The sequence below is a fragment of the Anser anser genome (genome assembly GCF_964211835.1).
Source record: "Anser anser genome assembly, chromosome: 3".
Taxonomy (NCBI): domain Eukaryota; kingdom Metazoa; phylum Chordata; class Aves; order Anseriformes; family Anatidae; genus Anser; species Anser anser.
Window position 1 is genome coordinate 93,283,369 of NC_139722.1, and position 25,634 is coordinate 93,309,002.

At 41.8% G+C, this 25,634-nt stretch overlaps 1 protein-coding gene across 2 annotated transcripts in view; it reads left to right on the forward strand.

Annotated features, from left to right (window-relative positions):
* TMEM247 (transmembrane protein 247) overlaps positions 1–25,634 on the forward strand; it is a 96,194-nt gene continuing 70,560 nt past the window's right edge. Inside the window, exon 1 of one of the 2 annotated variants that reach the window (XR_014582813.1) lies at positions 1–25,262. The gene's annotated coding sequence lies outside the window, so the exon portion shown is untranslated. The remainder of the gene's footprint in view (positions 25,263–25,634) is intronic. The other variant, XR_014582814.1, reaches the window with a different exon arrangement.

Genomic DNA, 25,634 nt, shown 5'->3' on the forward strand with positions numbered 1-25,634 from the left:
AGCAGCCATCTCAGGATGGATTCGGGAAACGGGCCCATGAAAATGCCATGACAGTGATCCGACTCACACCACCTCTCAGCACCCTGTAGAGGTACCCACGAGGGAGCTGAAACCATGCAGGGGGATGGTTAGGCCAGCTGATCTTGAAGGCCTTTTCCAACCTCAATGATGCTATGATTTCATGACATACTCGGTGGCCCAGGTGTCGCCTGCTTCCTTCTCACTGCACGTGCGATGTAAAGTGGAGGTTCGGGAGCTCCCCGCACCCACAGCCCTGGGCAGCGGCGCCCCAAGCTGCGCAGTCAATGGGAAGTGTACTTCCTCTGTCCTGGTGCTTGCATAATTGCCAGTGTTGCTTCACAAATCCTGTAATCATCATTCTGCACTTGCACAATCTCAGCCAAATGAGTCTCATCCATTCCTCCATCTCGCAGACTGTGGCTGGCCAATTAGTCTGCACTAAATATTTAGAGCAAATGAAGATATGGAGCTGGTAAACTAAAACGCTTGCCTTGGGTCTCCTCGCCACACAACACAGTCACGGGGAGTAGTATGTCTGCAGGAGTGGAACCTCATACAACTTCCTAAGAGCCCCAAGGCCAACACAGCGCTATGAAATCTCCCGTAGGACGCTACAATTTTAAATGCTCAGGCTGTATCACCCACAGAGTGTTTCTTGTACTTGCTTTTCACCCTTTGCAGATGTTTTTCTGCAAGTACCCACTGCAATTCAGTAAGGAGGATTTCTGAGAAATCTAATTTTTCATGAAAACTTTTATTTCTAAGGACAGTTTTTGACTAGTTCCAACTTATGAACTGAACAGTTACTTCATATGAGTCTAAAAAGTCTTATGTATTAGGAATTTAAATTTTACTTTCTAGGACTTCAGTAAGACCTCTCTATATGTGTGAGGCAGAGCACTTACTGTGAGGAAGAAGCAGAGCTAGACTACCTTTAGGAGTAAGGCCTATTCCAAACATTCAGGTCAGTAATGGAAGGAGACGTGCAGAGAAGATCCAATAAACTATGGGAAGTCTGTGAGGAAAGAAATCAATGGAAATCCCATAGTTGACCATGCAGCTAGATGACAGAAGATAAATATGTATTGGAAAGCAATTTCTGGGGTATACAAACTTCTGGAAATGAGAACATGGGATGAGACCACGTAGAATCAGAATGTCCTTCGTGTGAATTAGCAGCAGTGGGAAAAAGAGATGGAACCAGGCCTTTGTAAGCAGAAAAAAAAAAAAAGAAAAAGAAACAACAACAACAACAAACAAAACAAACAAAACAAAAACCTATTTGGTCTATGGAACCAGGGAGTAAGTGTTAACCTGGCTAAACTCAACAAATTTTATAAAGATAAATCTGTCCACCTGAATTATTAACATATCTCTAAATTCATCTCTAAATTTACACAAAATTGTTATATTCGTCAATTGTGCTGCCACTCTCTGTTGTGAGTACACTCCAGCATTTCTCCATCCAGATCCTCTTGGTGATCCTGCTAGATAAACCACTATGTCTCACTTTGCCACCAAAATGTCATACGCCACTAATGGTGACATCTCACCACAGAGGTGAATGTCTTCCCACGGTGGGTGAAAAGGCTTCATGAACGAAGCCAGTATTTGAAGAAGCATCCCAGAAAATGCCAGGTCCCAGCAGTAGCTCCAAATGATATGTGAGTAACGCTCATATTAGTCCCACAAAAGTCAATTGGAGGATGCACTTTTTTAGGCATGTCTGTGTTTGCAAGATTGGAGCCATGGTTTAAGATTCTCTACAATACTTACAGGCTTACAAGAAATGTAAAGTCTTTGTGAAAGTCAGTAGAAAGGGCAATGTCATCTGAATGTCCTGTTTGCAGCCTATCATCTTTCAGACCAATCAATCTCTCATTTTCAAACAGAGCTCTCAGTGGTGTAAGCAGCAGAAGGTAATACCAGAATGGATGTAACACAAGCCCGTATTTCAGTCTGAATGATTTATTGACATCATAAACGGTGAGAACACCATTTCTGCAATTTATGAATCAGATCATTAAGTTTTGCTTGTCTATCCAACATTAGGTAATGCAGAGATTGTTGTATAGAGCTAATACAGAGGAAACATTACATATTTCTACTGTGCTAAAAATGGATAGGTAGCTCAACAGCTGCAGATACAATTCTTTTGGAATGTCAGCATCTATATCACCTCCGATTTTTTTTTCTTAATTTACAAGAGCAGTGATACTAATTTCCTCTCAGTTTAAAGAGTCCCAACTGCGTGCTTGCTTCCCTCATGACATTTTTCACGAATACGGTGACAGTCTCCATGCAGAAGGCACGCAGTCTATAAAATCAGAATAAAACAGGATGACATGTTTTAGGCCATCAGCTGTAGTCATCTGTTCGAGCACACTTGCTCTTTCCAGTACTTGTGGCAGTCCTTTTACTGGAATGGGACCAAAAGACACGAGCAGTGAAAACATCACTTGTTCTCTTCAGGGAGCAAACAAGTGTGCTCCGTTATATGTAAAGCCCCTGCACAGGTCTCTTGAATTATCTAATCTTATCCTGTTATGCTATTACAGTTTGTGATACCTTATTAGCCACCCTAAATGATTTCCTTCCACTTTGCATGGATGTAACTGAGATAGGAGTCAGTCATTAACTTTATGAAAGTGCCATTATATGTGTCTTACCAGCAGGGAAACAGTGGCACCAGGGCCAAAACTAGAGCCCATTGCTGAGAGTGAGATACAATGTTTTAAAAATAAATTTGGCACTGGACACTGGAAAGTGTCACAATCACTAGTCTACGTGCTTTTTCTTAATAACGTTAAGCTTTAAAGATGGTCAAAGAAAATATATCAGAGGAACCCTTTTCTCTGAAAAGACAGCTCCTTTGAGGTGAACACTTTCTGAAATCACGTGAATTCCATGAAGATGTTTCAGGAGAAGCAGAAAAATGTTCCAGCAGCTTCAAAGCATCCAGATTTTATAATTTTAGATCAAAACATTTCCATTTCTAAATAGTTACGGTTTCAATTTAATTTATCATAATGTTAGAATATAGTGTAAGATAAATGAAAAAGTGACCTCATTAAACATTTCAATCATCCCCTTTTTTTTTTTCCCAAAAGTTTTTAAAGGGATTTTAAAAATTTCAGGTTGCATTCCTAATTAGTGCCCAAACCATTCCTACGTGCTGCAAATCACAAGAGGAGGGCCCCAACAGGGAGAGCAAGGTTCTGCAAAGATCTCACGTATGGATTGATACAGTTGGTCTTCCCACAGTTTGAGAATCAGGAAGCAGAGACCCTGTGTTCCTCTCTCACTGTCTTCCATGCAAAGGCACTCATGAGATACTCAGCTCCTTGGATTTGTTTGCAGCTCCAAATGGCAGCATTTAAGTGACTATCAAATACACTATCCATCTAGCAGAAGCAGTGAAGATAATGGATCTCCTGTCAGAAGGAATGCCTCTTGACTAAAATCAAGGACAACTCAGCAGCAATGCTAATGAACGAATTCTTTTGTAAGAAGGGAGATAAAAGTGACCTTAAAGGGGATATTACATCATTCTAAGCAGTGTATTTAGGCAAGAGTTAAGATCCTAACACAGATGGTCTGGACACGGCACAGAAGCAGTGAGCTAGGGGTTGAGACACCCTTCAGACACCCGTTTCATCCTCTGAAAGGAAGAACTTCACTGGGTCAGTGTTCTGCAGAGATTAGCTAGCTAAGCTACTGCTGACATCAGTTTCCACGTTATGGCCACCCACTCTCCTTTCCAGGTGAGCACCCCTTTGTGTTACATTAGCACCCAGTCAGCTGTTCGGGTGGTTTTCATTGCCTTAGATACCTCAAAATGACTAGGTACCATGGATCGGGACTGAGCTCTTCTGGTGCTATTCCCTATTCAGCAAAGTGGCCTGAACAGAATAAATCGCTTCTCAGCTATTTAGCACGGGGCTAAGTGTCAAAAGGAAGCAATTCCCTTCCTCAGGCTGACGTAGTGACAATTACTTGCGGTTCACCAGATATTTTGTTGGAAATAAAATCCATCTCACGGTGGGGTTTTTGTACATCTACAGTCACCACCATTGCAAGGCACAGAAGAGAGGACTAAGCAAACGAGCGCTTCCTCTAAGCGCTTAGCATCCTCTTTTCATGCTACCTATATGATTCCATAATCACCATAGTATCGGAGCATCCCTTTCACTGTTGCTAAGAAATATACACCTCTGACTCATTCCAGTGCTCAAAACTGAGTAGTCTAGCATGGCTATTATGTACCACAGTGTACCAAAAAGGAGAATGAACCAAGGTCTTGAACCTTGTCTCCGTGTTAAAGACCAGAAAAAGTATTCTTGTTACGTGAATGGGACAGGATTTATGTAGGGAATACTGACTCCTTCCATGGCTTGTAATGTCTAGTGTCATGTGGAGGTAAAGAATGGTGGTGGATGGGATATTGGGAAGTGGGGCTGGATGGCAGAGAAGGGGAGAACTGAATGGAAAGGTGGGGAACCTTGCAGTCACCCCACTCAGTCCTGCTCTAGGAGCTGAACCTGCCCTGTGCAGGAAGGGAAAAAGTAAGTCCTTCCCTGGCAGTCCTCTTCCACAACTTGTCATGTAATTTGGCATGTGGAGAATGCTGAAAGGAATCCAAAATAGATCTGAGGACAGAAATCCAGAGTTGGGGGAATCTAACATACTATATGTAAGCTGTTTGCTGTGAAGCATGCCTGCAACAGCAGAGTATCAGAGAGCAAAGAGAAACTCTAAGTGCTAATAGCTTATAAGATGCTAATGGCTTCATAGGGCTGGAAGAGAAGAGAGCGCTAGAAATTTTCTCAGGAAGGGTTATGTATATCCTGATAGGAAATGGAGGGAAGATAGAAGAGGAGACACTTGTCGTTTTCTTCTTAGGTGTTTGTTGTAATCAATGTGAAGCCATCATTTCTGAAGATTCTCTCATCACGCTGGCAGAAACTTCACCTTCCAAGTATTTCAGCAAGTGGTAGTAACACCTCTCCCAGTACAAGAGAGAGAGCAGGGCCTGGCAATCACAGAGTTCCCTTTACTCATTTCAGTAGTGCTGTTGTTGCAGTGGTAACTACAAGCACCCAAAGAACCTCTAAGATCTACGAAAAATGTGTCTCTGCTAGAAACACTGCTTTGCAGAAAATATTTAATAATGTATGGTTAAGATTGTTCACTTGTTTCCATAAAGTCGAGTTCAGCATGTTTCAAACCTCTGAGAAACCAGAAAATACAGAGCATAATAGAGCAGTATGAACATCAATCTTTATAGCAATGCCTCAACATATCTGCAATGGAAATAATTCACTGTTCCAGTAAGCATCTTTCTGAGAACAAAGTATATAACTGTTATGGCACAGGCACACCTTCCCTGTGGGAAAGCGCACTGCATTTACACTGACACTTCCTTTACATAGATACACTGACCCAATTTCTTAGAAATAATTCCATAATAATTAAACTTTCTCTTTCCTGCTAGACACCAGGTAACAATCTATGGTCCCATATATATTATTAAGCCCACAGAATATTTTTCCTACTTTGCCCGAGCGGCAGTGCCTAAAATGTCCCTGTGTCCCAGTGCTGACAACGTACAGAGCTCAGCAGCGAGAGGCAGACGGTGGTTATCTCAGGGAGTATATGTACATGTTGGTTTTTTGTTCCCACCCACAGAAGTGATGAGTGCTGTGGGGCTGGGGCTCTAGCTGCGAAGCATGGCCTCCCATATATCCTGCTAGCACAGTTTACCCAGTCTGCTACTATTTGACACAGCAGCACTGAGCTGAGTAAATACTGCCAGTTCCTCATCCCTGCTGCCAGCTCCCAGGAAGGAAAAAAAAAGTTTGCCTGAAGGTTGACCTAAGCGCTGTGTTACCTGGCTTCCAAAACTCTGAATTTTGCTGAAGCTGATATTTTTTAATGGCCCTAGCTACTGTTAGGAAGTCCCAGCTCTGCTTTAATTAAGGGTTTTCGCCAATTAGTAAGGGGAGATGTTTGTATGAAGGACCTGAAATTCGCTCTTTCCTTGATCCTCAAAATATGACTTACGCAGGCGTCTTTGCAATTTATTGGTCCATGATTCATGAACAAAAAGAGAAGCTGAAGTTACTGGAGTCCTGAGGTTTCTAGTAAGAACCAGATGTATGAGGGAAAGGCAGAGTGTTTTTTTTTTCCTTCAGTGTGTGGGGGCTGGTGGTTTGGTTTTCAACATTTTCTTGCTGACTGGCTCTTTTATACCAGGTGGGGTTTACCACTGTTTTACTGTTTTCTTTAGTGCTTTTATGGGTTCTGTTTTCAAAGGCAGTCAGAAAACACTGAGCTAAGGATAAGTAAGAATATGCAGGAGTGCGCTGCGACCAAGTTCACCACCCATTAAATCACTATGGAAAGAGACAGTTGATGCTGGGCACAAACAAGAGAGATAAACCTGATCTAGATCTTACCTTGTAGCAATAGTTTGAAAAAAAATCAGTGCTGGTATGAGTCAGCCCAGTTGCATCAGCTTCATTGATGTCTCAATTTGGTCAGTGAAGGAATCTGAACAAAGAAGGTCTTGCCATTGAAATAAATTTGACACAGCCTTTGTGCTGTAGAGCAGTGCAAGAGATGGACAAAATGATTTCAGGCACAAACAACTCCAACACGCCCGAAAGGAAGATTTCTGTGGCAACCAGTAATTATGTGTGATTGGAACCAGACAAAATATTTTCAGAGAGCTGTTTTTTCCTGAGTCAAAATGAGCTTCTTTTAAAATGAACACATTCTTAAATGAAACTGAACATCTTCACATATGTTCCAAGTTGTGCCCCATTCCTCTCCCAAAAATAAGTAATATGATCATTCATTTGCTAGAGTGACTGCCAAAATGCTGGGAATAATGGCTGTAAATCTTCTGAATTTCAAGCTTGGTGAGTTGTTTTAGATTTGTCTGCTGGCTCCAGACAAATCACAGTTCCCTTACTGGTCATCTTGCTTCATGCAAACCGAGAAAACAGTAGAAAACTACTTAATGTTGTCAGACAGAGGAACTGTACTGCGTGTGCTGCCCTTTAGCTGGAAAAGATACAGAAGTTGCTGCTTCCTTGTGTGTGGATCTGTAGTGTCTTACTGACCATGAGAAACCCAGAGACAGACAGGAACTTAAGGACGTGAATATTTGCAGACATAACAGTCCACCCAGTAAAGGCATCAGAGAAAAGAAAAATAAGCCACCCTACACCTAACATAGTAACATTGCATAATTGTAAGTGATCTTAAGAAGTACTCCAAAATCACGGACAACTTTGAGTTAAAAAACTCATTTTAAGTCGGTTGAACTGCACGTGGCATAGATACGCGGAAGTCAATTCTGTGAGTTTATGAGCAATGGTGTTGCATTAACAAAAGGATGATAGAATTACTGCTATCATCATTAATTTACTTCTTTTGCAGGCACAGTGAATCAGTCCTTTGCTACGTTGCACATTCCTTGAACGGCGATCTGTAGTAACCCAAACACCTTCAACCTCATTTGCATCATCTGTACAAATACCTACTTGCCTCCCAGGCAAATCCTAGGTTAGGGGCCTGATCCAGTGATACTTCCAAGAAAAGGGATGGAAAAGAGTTAAATGTAGAAGGCTCTAGCAGAACCAGAAAAGGAGTGTTCATGCTAATGACAGCTTTTGTGTAAGTGCCCTGCCACCTGTCTGACTGCCTGCAGGAAGCCAGCCTTTGTGCTCTGCTAGGGTATGCCTGAGAACATTTTAATGGGATATGGCCTGGTTTTTAAAGAGCCATCATTACAGGGGAAAACTTGGTTCAAAAAATTGCAGCCATGCTAGACTGCAAATTGAACAAAGCATTTCCAAACCTGACTGGGTCTATATGTGTATGTTATTCCTATACATGCACAGTAAGGTGTTTTTTTTTTTTTTTTTCAAGAATTATATTCTTCTATCTTATTGTTTGTATTAAGAATCTACAGAGGTTTATTCTTCCCCAAAATCTATGCTGTGGTGTTGTAATTCCATGAGTCCCACCTTACTTTGGTTTCATTAAAATTTCTGCCCTCGTGATTGTGAAGAAAAGGTGGAGATGGGAACTGTAAAGCTTCAAGCACTAGAAGAACTTTCAGCAGGTCTGAGGATTGAATTTTGGGGTCTGATTCTTCATTTCAAGTGTTTGGGGTTAGTGGCATGGTTACCCTCAAGACTAGAAGGGTTGAAAAAAAGTGCCGTAATGCTCTCACAAGGGTTTGAGAGGATAGTTTCTATTATGCTTCCTTCCCCACCCCAAGACTAGTGCTAAATTACATACATTGCTTCAGATTTCCAACATTTCCCAGTCTGGATTAATTTACATTTGGAGAGAGGGTGTGAATTAAACTGTTATAAAAGGCTTAGATGCAGTGCCAACTTGTTACTATGCTCTTTCAAGCATCGAATGCTTTTTCTATTAAGGAAGCTCTCAGAGAATTTCTTGCATCTGGAAATCTCTCTCATTGTACGTCTTATTTATAAATGGAGAAGCAGACATACACAAACAAATGCATTCATAGCAAAGCAACTCTTGGAGACTGCTGCAGCTGGAGGCTCTGTTGTATTGTGGTCTATAGTAAGGTGCTGCCTTCTTCGTGGAGATTTCAGTCTGAATAAAACCTAGCTGTTACAGGGGTGCAGAAAGCAAGAGAAAAGACTGAAGCAACAAGGACGAAAACAGAGGACAGAAGAGGACACACTGAACCGTTAGAGCCGACACAGTGAGAACTCGCAGCCTGCAGCCTGAATGGCACTTAGAGGCCAAAGTGAGAAGATGGGCCTGACACCACTTCTTAATTCATTAGAAAGTGACTTCAGCTTGCATGCTTCATTTCACACACGCCACAGGCAGCATGCCTAGCCCCGAGTATGAAAGCCCTCCTCATCTTCTGCTATCATTTTTTCCTGAATTCTCTTGTATAGCAAGTGCCTGCAGGCAGGTACTTCCAGTTTCTGCCAAGCAATGTGATGTAATTCCTGTCCACTGCTGGTTGCAAACATCACACGTATACCACGTTTTCTAATTTAAACACTCAGGTATTGGATGAGGCTTTATCTGATTCAAATTTGGCTCTGTAAAGGATGGTCTCATTCTAGCTGCTGTTGATACTGGTATCAGGGCTGCGCTAGTCACTAAGGGTTTTGCTAGCAAATTGTATTCAAGGCCTGTTCAAATCCTCCCTTGGCAGCATTCAGAGAAACCTTTCCCTTATATATTATCTTAATCAATTAGCCTCTGCCAATTTTTGTAGGCCCTGTAACAATTACTCAGGGATCACACATTTCCCAGCGAGTGCAATTGCCATCCAGAACCATTATTGCCCAACACATCCTCCAGGCACTTCAGTATGTTCATCTACTTGTGACTAATAGCCTGTCCTAACTCTCAGCTCACTGCTACCTGCATAAGCATCTTCCTTCCTTCAAACTAGAGAATATGGGAAGGAGTTTAGGGCTGAGCACCTTTATCTCCACTCGGCTTCCAGAAGCAGAAGGGATTCAAAGCCTTGAGAGGGAATTGGTGCCTTTTTTTTTTTTTTTTTTCCTCTCTGTTGTTCACTCCTTTGAATCAACACCTAGAAGAGCTTTAGAGATTTTGTGTTCCCCTTTTACTGGATTTCTTCAGTCCACTGGGGGTATGTGGCTGGTATTGTGAGGTAGCTACAAAACACAGCTGTTCTCTCACATCACCAATACCAATGTCAGAGACAGCCTAAATGCTGCAGGCAAAGATCCTAGTCCTTTCCATCAGTTCTACATCTCGATTACTTTTCTCTCTGACTCTTTGCTGAGTGTGAAGACTGTAAGTATATGTATCAGCATGCAATTCCTAAAATGTAACTAATAGTTTTATGTTGCTTAATATATGAGATAGACGTGGACTGATGTGAACTGGAATGTAAAGAAATTATCAGGCAGCAGGTTTTAAATGAGCAGAAAACAATTGCTTTAGCACTGTATACTACTGTTGCGGAACTCATAGCCATCAGTTGTTGTGGCAGCAAAAATAGATAAATGGGCTTTAAAAGGTTGAAAAGATTTGTGGAGGGTGGTCCCATCCTTAGCTATTAAGTACAATTGTCCAAATGCAACTTTCAACTCAGTAAACTGCTAAACTTTGTTTGCCAAAAGCTGCCATAAAGTTCTAGGAGAAGAAACACGACAGGGAGAAACATTCCCTGAGCATCAGCTCTTGCACCCTGTTGATGATACAATGTCAATCTCACTGAACTCTGGAGTAGCACAAATGTTTTTGTATTTTGCTTTAAAATTCTGCATTTGGCTAATGCTTTGTATGGCTATTGATCTGTGTCGTACAGGAACTTATACATACTGATTCATGCATTTCTGGTGAATACGGCACTTGGAACCAACAGGATATTGTTGGACCCTAAACAGTGAAATATACGTAAGATTCTAATAATTAGGGGGTTTCCTAGTAAACACGTATTCTTCTCTGCCATAGCTCACAATATAGGAATCTTCCCTTACTTTTTATAAACATGTTAAATGGAAACTCAAAGGATGGGAATCTATTCACACTGTGCTTGCAGTGCTTTTGAGTCTGTGATACAAAAAGGAGGCTGCAAGTGATAGAAAACACCGGTGTGCTGCTGTACCTCCTGACAAAACCTGCAGCAGATCTGGCTATTCTTGTCATCGTAAAATAGTCAATGAAAAAAAATATTACTCTGTCCAATGATATCCACCTATGAAGCCACACTGCAGCTAAGGTGAGAATTATTCTGCCAGATAATTTGGAATAAAAGTCTCAAATCCCAGTTCCTCTAGGAAGGAGACTGCATTTACTCCTGCTCAGCCTAGCAGGCTCAGAGCTCTCCCGAAGCAGAGAGGTTAAATTCACCACTCCAAGCAGTCCCACCCAGGAGACTGCCTTGAAGCTTTCAACAGGGAAAGGATTTAATTAACCAAATTCTCAGAATGTGATTTTCCTGGTATATTGCAATATTCAGTATAATAAACAACTGCCAAAATGTATGCTTTGTGATTCATGGTACTGGTTTGTTTAGACAACTTTTAAGATGATCCCTAAGTGCAGAAAGAGCTCAGGCACCAGAGGAGGAGGAGAGACTTCACTGAGCAGGTTTGAATGTCATAAATGCACAGTTATGGGTTAGTAATTGTATCACAGTTGACAGATGCTGCAGCAGCCATGTGACTAGAACATGACCTCATATTTCTGCTTTCTCCCCTCCTCCCCCAGTGATGAGGGCAGCGCTAGCACTTGAATAAGCAAAAGGCATTTACAGAAGGCTAGTTTGTGAATTACTTAAAGGAGAAACCTGAATTTGGACCCACAGATATACTACGTACGGACTATTAAGCAGCTTCTCAACAGTGGCAATTACGCAAAACTCTTTTATCCTCTTGGGAAGCACCCTACAGTTGCTGTTAGGGTAAAAATATTGAATCATGAGTCACATGAGCTTAGATCATCACTTCCCAATGAAAAATCTGCAGGAGGGGCCATAGAGGGAAGAAATGCCTCAATGATCTGTTCACAGGATTACCACACAAACAATGAGGCTGCTGCAAGCTCAGATGTCCTCCAGGGATCTGTGGGAGGATACTGCAGCAATAAGGAGGTTGTCTCTGCCCTGCCTCTGCCCAAGAAGCGGCTCTAGATGCTCTGGCAAGATGATTTTGCAGGAGGCATGTCAGAGCTTCTGACTTTTTTACAGGAGTCCTAGGGGCTAAGGACTTGCCAGAACAATGGAACAGCCTGGAATGGCATTTCATTTACTGGGGATTTTCCAAGGGTACTCAGTGTCCCCATAAACCTGCCCATTCCTTTTTGTGTAGACTTTGGATCATGCAAGTCCCAAAAGGGTTCTTGGAGGAAGAAACAAGATGCTCTCTAGACAGCTGAACACCACTCAGCATGAAGGGCAACCCACCCTGGAAATTTACATAGATGTAATCAGCCCTATAGGGATAATTTTCTATCATAGCACTGTTACACAGGAACCAAAGCTGGGGCTGCCTGAAAGTTAAAAGTTCTAAAAGTTAAATTAAAATCCCTGCTTTCATGCTGACCTCCTGGCATGTTACACCATGCATGAAATGACAATAGTAATTTCTTGCTGAGTTATCCCAATGGAAAGTGTTTTAAAAGTGCAGAGATTTTTGCATTTTTTAGAGTTTTCTCACTAATAAATCTCCAACTTACAACTATTCCTAGAAAACAGACCTGAAACTTTTCAGTATGGCTTCAATGTGGTTAAATAGACAAAAAGATTTTTCTGTACAGTTACTCCTCTCTAGCCCTCTTTTATTTTGCATTATGTTGCTTATCTTCTCTTTGAATTGAAACATGTCACAGTTACTCTAATCTACCAACTGCAGTAGTAATACTTCAGATCAGTAAGATTCATTTCTTCTTAATGTTGACAGCGTATTGGACCAGGATGGAATTTCTCTGCTTTTGATAAAATGAGTTTCAGTTGTGTTTTGGTTTCAGATCCAGGAAAGCCTTTGCTTGAAAAGGTCTGACTAGATGTGGTAACCATTATTTTAATTATCACAGCTATAGTGTTAATGTTCCTGAAAGAGCCAGCAGCTCGTTGGCCTGTTGCTTGTGCCCTGCTTTGATGCTGACCTGTTAAATGACTTTGCTGAAACCTTCATATGATTCTTACCTTCCCTCCTCAGGTCTTGAGACCACCTCTGAGGGTTCTGGCTCTGCGATGCTGCAGGATATCAGGGGAGTATTTTGGTTTTGCTTTTGGGGGTCCTTTTTTCCTTTCTAAGCTTCCAGGGCAGAAAACCAGCTAGTTTCTTGTCTTTTTCTGTGTAGAGTGTTCAACTGACAGGTGCTACTGGCAAGGCCCTGGTGAAAAAGGTTGGAGGCCATGGGGTGTGGGCAGAGAAAGGGGCCTATGGTGACCTCCTGAGGCATGCACGCTGCTCCAGCCTCCCTCCGGTCTTTACAGCCTGTCAAGCCCATCTTCCTCCATTGTTGTGGCAGTTCCCCACGCCTTATGTTCGGCCTCGATATTTTCCTGGGGATCTGAAAGCGGTTGCTGTGACTACACATCAGTCATCCATGGCTATGTCATTACCTCCTGTCCCACCCCTGCCCAGGCTTTCATATCCACGGCTCTGAGATACTCTCAGCCAGCACTTTCAGTCAGGAAGCTTTTCAACGGCAGAGGGGAAGCCTGCCAGTCTAAAAGTGAAGATGTTCATCCATACTGGAGTGGATAACCCCGGCGTCACTGTCCACCACCCGCCTCGGGCGCGGCCGCCATCTTGGAGCCGTATAGCCGGGCACGGCGCCATCTTGTGGTGTCTGTGGGCTGGTGCCAGGACGGGCTGTGCCGCGGCCAGGCCCTGGAAACTGGGCTGGCTGCTGAGACCATTGCCCTCTCTGTTGTGAAAAGAAGTAAAAGCATTTCAAAGTGCTTCTCGATGCAGAAAGTGAGGGAACAACTGCGACAGCAGCCCCCCTCTGAAGCCTGTCTGCTGGGCGCACGCCGCTGCACACACAGCAGCAGTGAGGAGAGCTGCCAGCCCAACAGGGGTGGCAGCTCCACCAAATCCCCAGCAGTGGGGTTTGTGGGTGTCCTCCTGAGCCCCAGCTCCGTCCCAGCATATCAGGAAGGACCTTTCCAGTGGAAACCACATCAGCCGCACAGGACTGCCTCTCACTAGCTGCTGAACAGGTAAAAATATTGTGGTGTTAAATAAGCATTATTCCTGTTCGGGGTGAGCCTTCACCTAACTCCTTTTATGTGAACATGGCTGAAAATACAGTTTCCACATTTCATCAATAATTAATATTCTCTAGTACATATTTTCACCTGTTGCCTGGCTTGCGATAATGTGTTTTCTAGTAAAAACTGAATTGCAAGTAAGCATTTGGGAAAAAAAACGACTGACCGGTTTCACCTAAAAAGGTGGTGATAGTGCTCTCACTCAGAAACTGGCGGAGAAAGTCAATTTATCCCCAGTTTTGAACTGGTCTCCCCTGCTGCCAGACAGAACCAACAGACAAGTGGCTCAGATAAACACTGCAGAGAAAGTTCACACACTTTTTGAGGGCTTACGTACTTTCCAAAGCTGGGTTTGAACTGAAAGATGAGATGAGCCTGGTGTAGGGGTAAATAATAAAGTAGCAACGTTCACTTTCAGGTTTGTCACCTGTCTTCCTTTAGGTAGTCCCCTTTTATCCATCTTCTCACTAAAACCTTTTAATAAGTGTTATTTAGACTTCAAATGTCTCATTTCATTGGATGAAAGATTTTCAGAGAAGTACTCTGTATTCACAATGTTATGAACATGAACATCTACATTTCAGTGGGTATATGCTGTTCATTTAAGTGCCTCTAAATATTTGGAAATCTGCCTCTTAGTGTTCAGCTTTTTTTTTTTTTTTTTCTGTTAGTACTGTTAAATTAACTAGTTATCAAATAATTGCTATTATTTATTATAATGATGCTGGGGTGAAAGCATCAAGAAACCTAATGCATACTTTGCTGTTTTCACTTGACACTATTTAGAAATCAGTTTTAATGGGGTAAAGCAGTCCAAGGCCTCTGTGTGAGCCCCACTTAAGCCATGGACATTCAGGAGTGACAAAAGCTCATTTTTACAAGTTAGAAATAAGGCCACGTGGCTTGAGTATAGACCACCTTTGTTTTTATTTGACTACACACCTGACCTTCTACAGCCAGTCAAGGAGGAAAACTTAATTTATTATACAAGGGTTTCAGGATATGCACCCTTGTAAGTGTTATGTCTTGCTGTAAATGAAATTTTATTCAGGGAGTAGATTAGATGACAGTATCATGGGCAATTTGTCTAGGGCTTTGCAATTTTCTCTTTTGACTTGAACCGGGAATTAAATTAAGCTGCTAAACTCTGCTTTTCTACTCACAATCTGCCTAATCAAAGGAGGAGATCCTCCTGAATATCTAAATGCCCAAGTTGCTGGTAGGAGTCCCTGATAGATTTCTCTTTTAAATTTAGCACAGCCCAGAATAGTAACTCTTACATAACATATACACAGCAAATGTGGGGCTTTCTATAATTTCAGTGATAGACTGCAGATTTCCTGCCTTGCAGAATAACAAAAGCAGACAGCATTTCAGTCATCCCTCATATAAAAAGCCTGAGCAAATAAGCTTGTTCTTATGAAGCACAGGATAATGTTTCCTTTAGGTATCAGAATATAGTTGACAAACAAGTGGACTGTGACAGATTCAAGCTCCAGTCGTATGTCCATGAGTGACACTGTGGCCTCTCTTTACTTCCAAACCTACAGGTGTGCTGGACCACCTGTTCCTGACGATAAAGAGGGACAGGAGACAAGAACTTAAACTCCACCGGGGACAGGCTATTGGGGTTGCTCAGGAAGTAGAGTACTCAGATAAATATGATCCCTGCTTATTCACAGCTAACTGTCTGTGGAACATACACTTTTCCATGCCTGTGCCACAGGTGGGAGATCCTGAACGAGTAAAGAACAGGAATTAGATTTTTCAGGCATAGCATGTTTGGCAGGAGATCTGACAGAATTAATGAAATAGATGCCCATTTTCCCCCACCTCCTGCCTTCTGCTTTCCATAGCTTGACGCTTCTCATAATAGGGAACCCCAGAGCAATTGCAGAGCCTACGCACTGTAGGGGTGTGTCCCAGATGAAGCAAAATCCCTTTCATGTTTCAAGGGGTGAATCCAGGAAATACTGCGTCCTCTGAGTGGTGTCTGTCTCTTTCAGGCTGACACCTCTTGGGGGCTGTAGCTTGCTGAGCTGGGTAGGAGTCAACTGTTCTGGCAGGCCTGACTCCAGGGTACCCTGGCCTCCCAGGGTCACTCCAGTGCTGTTACACTGGAGGAAACAGCAAGGACCTTCACAGTGCTTAGTCAGATGGTGGTAGTCATGTGGGCTCTTGAACAGGATTTCTGGCTCACAGGGATCCACAGATACAGTGTCCTAGAACTGCTGGCATCCTGCATAGAGTACAGGCTGGACTAGCATTTGGCCCTGTGTCATTTGATGAGATTATTTACACAAAGAATTTGCTTAGTTAGGAAACCTGGATGGAAGCAGAAACATGCCACAAAAGCAATTACCCCTATACTCGGAGTCTGAGATGAATCACACTGACCTATAGTCCCTGCCATTTCCTTTTTTTTTTTTTTTTTAAAAAAAAAAAAAAAAAGAAACTTACCAGGAAAGGCACTAAAGCATTAGTCATGTTAACCTTGATTTTGCAGTCGCCTTGTTAATTTTTTGTCTGCTAAGTATCCCTGCTGCTGATTCGGTAGATACCTTTTTCAGGCAGGTGTAAATGAGGATGCAGACAAGGCAGTGTGATCTCAAAACCAGTGGAAATGTACCAGTTTCGTTAGAAGGCTGATGTTGCACTGGTTTAACTGCGTGTCCATTCGAATCCTGATGGAGCTCCCCCTACTAGCACAGAACATGCACATACACAGATAGCTGTGCTGTGCTTGAGCAGTGTCATGCTGTATTTTTAACTAAATCATTGAAACGCCTCAGTGAATATTAAGTGTGGCATTTTTCTGTCCCCCAGACCTGCAGCAGTGCTCTGAACCTGCGCTCTTGCCTCTGTTAGGAACTAGCCTGTGACCGTTTTCTCTGCTGATGAGAAGGTTGGGGATAGAACATATGTGGAGTCTTCCTTCCTGCTTGCTTCCTGCAGACCTTGGATGTTCTTGATCCACAAAAGCAGAGGGCAGTGCTAACTGGAAAGGTAGTTTGAATGCAGCGCGTTGCTGTTCACAGCCATGAATGCACTCTTTCTGCTCCCTCAGTCCCAGAACTCCCAGATTCAGTGTCATTGCTGGTCAAAATATAATCTAAGGGGTAAAAAAAAAATATACAAGCAGCCTGTCTTTGTGTAGGCAATAGACTGGCAGTAAACCCCACAGTCAGGTGGGGAGGAAGACTCCAAAAAATAAAAGTGATAGTTGTAGCCTTTCATAGGTATCTGAAAGTCTTGCTGTAGTTGAGGCTGTAGCTGCGTGTTTTTGGCAGAGAAGAATAGTTAGCTATTGGGGGTACTGGATCCCCTGCAGTTCATAGTCCCTGTCAAAAGAGGATGCCTTCCTTGAAGTTTAACTGTATTTCAAAGGAGAGCCATGGGCTTTAAATAGGAATTCCTGGGTTACTTTATTTGGTCAGTCCTTTGGAAGAAGTCAACCTAGAGTATCATAATTGATATTGTTGAATCCAGACTATTTGAGGCAAAGGTTTTGTCTTGCTAATAACAGTGGTGCTATTGACCTTCATGGGAGTTTAACCTACACTGTTGTAGAAGCAGCCACTGTGAAGTAGTGGAGTTTGTGTACATCTGCTGTGTGCGGGCTCCAGCAACAACTCCAGCATGCCAGTCTCCTGCAGTCTGGGTCATACTCAGGAGGACTGTAGAAAGACAGTGATTTAGGATGTAAAATATGCATTGAAGTGTGTAATCCCAATGTAAAGGTTTAATTAAAAAGAAAAAAAAAACACCACACCTTGATTAAAGGGGTTAGGTTGGAAGAAAGATTTAAACAGCCTTGTGGAAGACATTTAAATAATACATATACCTTTTATAAAACGTAATACTGGAGCTTAAGAAATACTTACATAAAATATTTGGATTGAGGGTTTTGCCAAGAAACGTTGGAGAATTATTGGAGAATTTAATCAGGTTCTTGCTGGTGCTATAAATCTGTTCTTAGAATCGCTTTCAGTTCTCTCACACGTCTTAGCAGTGGCGAGATTAAACACCTTGGGGTACTCCCTCTAGGTTAAGGTCACCTTTATGCAGACAGCCACCAGAAGGCTCTACTTAGCAGCATCAGAACCGGACTTAAATAATACATAAATTTGAGGTCTCCACGAGTTATTTTCACCCTCTCTGTATGAGAAGAAAAGCAAGTATTTCCTTTAATCCTGTGTGGCTTCTGTATTAAAATAAGCCTTGATATTTATCCCTGGCTGTCTGGATTTAAACTGGCATATATCCCACAGCTTGAAATACCAGAACATCTGAGTTACCAATGTGCTCTTTAACCCAGAATGTTTATGTGCTTAATCACACCAAAGGACAGAAAAGTCATTATCCTCCCAGTGTTTGCAGTGGGTTCCTCCAAAAACCTAGGCAGTTTTGCTCACACTATTTCCTTTTGCTGTCGTGTTTGCACTGTTCCCCATTCTGAACTGAAAGACCATGAGAAGCAAGGTGAATATCACAAAGCAACACACCAAAGCTGTGCTAGCAACTTGCATAACTCCAGCTATACAAATTACAAATTGGGGTTTGCAAAATTTCATGAAAGGCAGATGGCTTTGTATGTATATAAGCAGATTTTCCCACTGACAGGGAAACATGCAGATTCCTAGGCCCTGATCCTAATACAACTGTTAAGGGTGGCCAAAGAGAAATGTCAGTAAATGAAAAGGCATCTATGTTTCTAGTTTATAAATATACATACCTTGATAATGCATGAGAACATTGCTTGTTAGTTACAACTCCAGTGGTGTTACTTCCAGTATGTACTATGCACATCGTATCACATAAATAAACCACTAACTTGTATCTCCTTGTGTCCCTGAGGCACCATACAAAATGCTTCTGCTCTGGTTGGGTGTAAATAATCAAACCAGTCTTTGCCTTCTACGCTATATTGGCCAACACAGCCAGTCACTGCACTGCTCGAAGATTGTTTGCAGCTCCCAAAGCTCTGCACCCAAAACTGGCCCTGGCAGATGCATTCATTGCATGGACTCCATGCTTTACAGGCGCCTCACAGATGAACTTCATTGGAGTCAACCAGAGAGGAAAAGAACGGTTGCTGAGGTCAAGGACTAGGGTCCAAAAATAACCAAAATGGTTAGGATTATGCACGCAGTCTTTGTCAAGTCAGGAGTTTCCTCAGGCAGTACTAATAATTATCAACTCCCTTTTTACACATCACACTAGGCTTCAGCTGTGCATTCTCTAATCGCTGGAAAAGAAATGTTAACTATGTGGGAGATGGTGTTCCACATACTCCCCGCTCCATGCCTTATCACCAGAGGAAGTGACTGAAGCTGGCATTTCAAAATCTGTTACAATTATTCTTAGACTGAGGTGGAAATACTATCTTGGGAAGACAAAATGCACATTTCTTGCATAGGTTCTTTTGGAAAATTCTGTTTGTTCCATTTATAATTCAAGGATTTTTGCTTTTGGAATTCTGGAAGCCTTTAAAAAATTCAAAAAAGAGCACATTCAGTGGAAATACCAGTCTCATCAGAAAACAGATATTTTTAAACTAGAAGACATTTGTCCTCATCCAATTCTTACATTAGTGTCTGGCAGTGATTGAGGGCAATGAAGTAAGTAGCCAAATTTCTGTCCTTGCAAATTGAAGCAGGTAACTGCTACATTTGAAAAATTGCTACCATTTGAAAGGGACATGGCAGAGAAAAGTACAGGAAAATCAATGACAGTCTATAACTGGGTCCCAGGGCGTCTCTGTTTCTTGGGATATCCACAGATGGTATGTCCAGTGCATATTTATAGGTAAGGTGGAAAGCAGTAACACTGGGAAGCCTCTGGTTTCTAAAACTGTACTTGTTCTCAGGATTTTTTGATTATCATGAGATCTGCATCTGCTTGTTATTAACTAATTATCTGATCCAGTTGCTTAGCAAAAATTTTGAAAGCAGGTGGTGCACTCACTCCCCTCACTTAAATTTTCACTGCAGTGTTTGACCATTTGTCTCCTTAGCATCTGCTGAAACTCTCACAGACTATCCAGTCTTCTGATTCAGGATTGTCACTGTTTTAAGACCTTCTGATTAAGCAGTTATTAAGAAGAAAAGAAAAGAACATGTACTTAAAAGTATAACACAGAGCTAGCGAGAAAACAGTGGCTTTAACCACAATGTGTGCCTTCGGTAGCAGCAGTCTGTTTGGCAGCATTTATGGAATTTCTCCATTTTTGTCTTTATCAAAAACCACAGTGCAGTGAGCACTTCTGTGATAGTCAAGAGATGTCCCCTTACCCTGCAGTTTGAGCAAGCTGAGGTAAAGAACAGAAATTTTAGAAGTTATGTGCTGAGAGTGCAGTCTGCGAATGTACCCACAGAAAGGAAACGGGATATTTTTGGTCAGCTATGACTCCAGATTTATTGAACCACTTTATTTCATACAGAAATGATCTCTCTGGTACGGTCCTGAGGCTCTGCAGTGTTCAGAGGTAGTAGGACAGAAGAAGGGAGCAAAGCACAAACTGAATTGTAAAGAATATATATTAAAATGAAAGATGAAGGAAAAAAATACACTGACAAACTGATACAAAGATAGGACTTCAGACTTAGTGCCTCCCTGAGACTGTTGCAACGTCTGCAGTGATAACCGCTATTGTTATAACACATTCCACAAAATACAGCTAAAAAGGGGCAGCCACCACTGCACTGTGTTTGTTTTTGTTTGTTTCTTCTTCCTTTCCCTTACACGGGATACTTCTTGAAGAACAGAATATACACCCAAGCTGTGTTCAGGACCACAACATCTTTAGTGCTACAAAAATAATAGTTTCCTCACCCTTGCTAAGTCCAAATATTCAGAAATCATGGCTCAGATGACTCAGATTTCAAAATGATGACTGGCTTAAAACTCATATTGATATATTTTTATTTTTTTCCAAGCAAGTAAGAACCTCAAAGATCTTCAAATTGTCATCTGTTTTCTGGGCTTCATGTTCTGCTCTGGAGTTTTAGTAGGTATGAGAGCTCAAAGCTTGAAACGAAAGTGTAATAATGGAATCACATGACTAGTGGCTGTGATATGCAATAAAATCCTCAACAGCCAGCAGGACCGTTTTGATTTATATATTTGTAGGATGGAAAAAATAAATAAATTGGGCTTCCATAGCCTAGTGCTGAACAAGGATATAATGGATCTGATGCTCAGTTACTTGGTTCCTGCACTTCAGGCAAGAGGGGAACGACTGCAGGCAGGGAAGCAAAAGTATGTGAAGTTACGTTTGGATTCATACCCGGGAGTCCTGCAGGGGCCGCAACAACTCTTACTGTGAGCCAGAGCATCCTCAGGGCTAGAGTAATTTGTGCTCTGCTTCTTAAGGTCTTCTGAAGCAGAGACTATCCAAGGCTCAGTGCATACCAGCTGTGCTCCTGATCTCCTCTGTATGCTGGAGCTGTGGATGCCCCATCTCTGGAGGTGTTCAAGGCCAGGCTGGCTGGGGTTTTGAGCAGCCTGATCTGGTGGGAGGTGTCCCTGCCCATGGCAGGGGGTTGGAATTAGGTGATCTTTAAGGTCCCTTCCAACCCAAACCATTCTGTGATTCTGTGATTCTATGAAATTTTGCATACAAGAGCTCAAATTTTTTAGCCCATATAAACATCTCTCACACACATGCACAAAGTATTTGGTTAAAGTGACATTATCTTTCATTTAAAAAATTGTAGTGAATCCAGAACATACTGATACTTTACTGTTTTGAGATAAATGAGCTTTGAATCAGGATCTGTTGTACAAATGAACAGATTTGGACACAGTTTAAATTATTTGATTAGGTTCTTTTTAAAGGAGTTTTTGGCATTTTAAGGAGTGAAGCCTCAGAGCCCTGCCTGTTAGCTTTCTTATGCTGCAGCTGGTCTTTGTTATTGTTTCCTGCTTTGATGCAACTGCAGAAAAAAAACTACCAGTTTTAGACTCCATGCTGGGTTTGGGTTTGCTGTTTGTAAACAGCAAGAGGTCATCCTGGTCTGGTGCATGAGCTGTCATTCTGGGCAGCAACTGAGGTGCACATTAGTCCCCAGACTTCTGAGGAGTGTATGTTTCTTCTGGGAAGGTCTGTCTGTATGTTGGCACCCAAGTAGGGATGCCTTTAACAGTGCCAACTTATAAAAGAGTGTCAGGAAAATAATTACTTTAATGGGGACAGCTACTTTTAGATTCTCTGACCTTTATTGTGATACACGCTCTCTCTTACATACACACTCTGATACAAGAGCGTGCAATTGAATAACGCGACTGAGCCCTCCTGCAGCACAAAAGTGAGCTCTCTGCCAACATCAGAGCTCTGCTTAGGCAAAGCTGAATTTGAGCTTGTTACTTTGGATTAAAGGTCGTAAAGAGGTAGCAGAGCATTACTGACAGTGTGATGCCAGTGTTAGGTGGGTGATTTTGAAACTTTGGTGTAGATGACTTGTCTATAGACAACTAAAGGAGCTAGTGGAATAAGCAAAAGCCAAGCTGAGGTGCTGTAGTTGCGAAGTGCTGTGGTTCTGAAGCTTGTGTAATACCCACTGCAACAAATCTGACATCCAGCAGAGACAACAAGAGGTTAATAGAAAGGATGAGATGATTTATGTCAGTTCTCTTTTTAAATCCCATTTACAATGCCAGAAGACTGTAGTGTAATAACCAACCATATTTTATGACAGATTAAAAAGACAAGGTATGTATATATGTATATATGTATATATGTATATATGTATATATGTATATATGTATATATGTATATATGTATATATGTATATATGTATATACATACACACATATATAATATTTACCCAAGAGTGAGACCAGGCTCTTTGGTTTCTGTTAACATATGGATTTCTTACGTAGTACTAAAAAAAATCAAAATGTTCACTTGGTGGGCACTGCCTTCAACACTCACTCCGATGTCCACAATGAAATACCAACATCGACGATCTGTGTTTGAATAAGACAGTTTCTGCCATCACTTTAAGCCACAAGGACGCACAGAGAACCCCTCTCTATTATCTCAGCAAACGGTATTTTGCAGCATTTTGGTGGCTATGGGTCATTCTCAGCTTTAATAAAACCACAGAGGCTTAACAACTTGAATTGGGTTCATTCTTATTACCTTATTGGATAGCTACAGTACTTGGTATCACCTCTGGGGATTGCTTAAGAGTTCTCTAAACCAGTAACTGTAAATGCAATTAATGATCTAACTTTCTCTTTTGATCTTTTTAAATATAAATCACTTCGTGAACTCAAACAAACACGCACACAAAAGTTTAAACCAGGAGCTCATTTCAAACCATAAAGCCATGTGATCCAAATTTTCAGAAATAGTGTAGAAATTTTGCGACCCTCTATTGACAGTGTAGCACCTCAATGCCAGATCCTATGGGAGAGGAAGGTGATTTTATTGTAAAATCAAAACCTGAAACCAAACAGATATCATTCATTCACACTTCCAGTCTCTCAAGCACCAGGATGCACGTGTCCAGGCAACCTGCTGAGCAGTCAGGCACAGCCCTGCGTGTGCAGGTGTTGAGGTAGTCTGTCCAATACGTGGGCACCAAAAACGTGTTCAGGCAGCCTGGCTAGGATTCCTTGCAGTGATGCACAGGACAAGGACATCAGTGACTGAGTCTTCCTCACCTCTGTGTTCTTTACAGATGGGTAATCATCTTCTGGTTTTGTATGCACCTTTTTGTATTCTTTTGGAGCTGGCACTGATGAATCTCTCCATCCTGGCCCAGCTCTGTGATGAATCAGGATTTACCACCCTTTGTTCTCTCAACAAGGGTGTCCTGAGAAGCTGCACAAAAACAACAACAACAACAAAACAACAAAAAAATGACCTGTTCATCTAGATGCCAACAAGACTTGCCATTCCTCCAGTCTTTTTCCTACCTTGTGTCCCTTCTGGTACTTCCACACCCAGGCAATTCCCATTCGTATCAGTCTTAGCATTTCTATTACAGTTCTCTACAATAGCGAAAGACTTCCCTCAGTCAAAGTGTGCTCCTTTGAACCCTTAACATCCGTGTTTTCAAAAGCCACTTCCTGCTCTTTGTTCCTTCTCTTTTGCTGGGATTTTTCTGTGACTCACCCCCAGTTCTTACCACTGGGTGCAATGGCAGCCATACATATTTTCTAAGACAGTCCTATTTATAAGGAAAACTGTTCATGTCAGTGACTCACTTAGATTTTTCTGTTTTCAGGGAGTTACGTGACACCAGCTGTGGTAGCAAATTGCAGATTCATTATATCCTGAGCCTTCCCATGATATAGCAATTTTATAACCTTATCCAACATTCATAAATTCCAAATAAATGGATTTTTGTACCTGCTATTCTGTTATTTAAGACAAGCTTTGACCTCACAGGAGCTTATGGAATTATTTGATACAGCCCTAAATATGAATATGATTACTGCCTAGAAATATGGGAAAATTATACTGTATGTACCAAAAAGCCTGAATGTGCCTAATGTATACGCTTATCATTGAATCATAGAATATCCTGAGTTGACCCAAAATGCTCATTGATTCCTTAAAGGCCAATATGCCTAAAATACATGAGAAAGTACAAAGTACAGGATGCCTCACTGCTGTTGAACACCAGTTCACTTGACATCATTTACAAAGGTCCCAGGAGGAGGTTTACACAACCATTTCACTTGGTGGTTGCTGAGGGTGGTGTAAATGACTCAACACCAACAGTACAGAGTCCACCCAGAATTTTTTTCAGTCATATGCACTGTGTCAACGTGATGAATGCTCACAGAAAAGAAAAATGATAGCAAAGAGAAACCATGTTGGTATTTCTGGTGGGCAGAAGGTTGCTGAAAGCTATCTTTTTCAGTTCTTCCATTTCATTTTCCAAGTAAAGGATTGACTGTAGAGACCTGTTCATAGATAGGAACTATCAGAAATAGACAGTATCAAAAATTAGGAGGTGAAGCTGCCCACTAGCTCACTGGTAAGAAAACTGCATGTAAGCAGACACCATCCCATGGGAATTCTTGCTCTCCAGTAGATTCATGGCCTCTTGTGACTTGAGGCACTAATTCATCATGATACAGAACTGAGCTGTTATTTCTGCGGTGGGGACAGCTGACACAAAAATACTCACTTGCACAAACCTTGCACAAATCGATGAAAGAACTGGGATAAAACCCCAAAGGTTACTTGGCATCATAGAAAAAGGTCTGGCTCAGCTCACCACTAAGCAGAGCGCTGAAGGTTTTGGAAGTGCTAGAAAGTTAAGGTGCTGGGGCTCTGCTGGGCTCTTCTAATACTTAAGGAAAGAAGCTGTGTATGTAAAGGAATGGAAAGAAATGCAGAAGGAAAGTGAAGACAACAACGAACACATTATAGAAAGCTGTATTATTTGCTGTATACAAATGTGTTCAACCCAGAACTTAGATATGATGGAAGAGTGATGGTTTCTAGGTAAGAAGATTCATATGTATCTGAGCTTTGCCTGAGTCTATAGGGTCGGGGTATGGAACAGAAAGGAAAGTGGGAGAGCAGGGACAGGCTTCATCTTTTCTCGTACTGCAGATGAGCATTCTGAAAGCTGATTTTTCTTGTGAGGAACATGGCTACACAGAGAGACCATCACTTTTCCCTTGATAAATTCTTAAAAGGCTGTCACAGTTTTGCCTTTTTTTTTTTCCTGTGAAAAGTTTATCAAAGGAAAGTGTCTGAATTTTTGTTTCACTGCCTATATTTACTGTGGTGTAAATTGTGCTTGTGCTGAGGGCGTGGACAAATAGCTGGGAAGTACGGGCCAGTAAATGCGGGCTGATGCAAAGTAACACT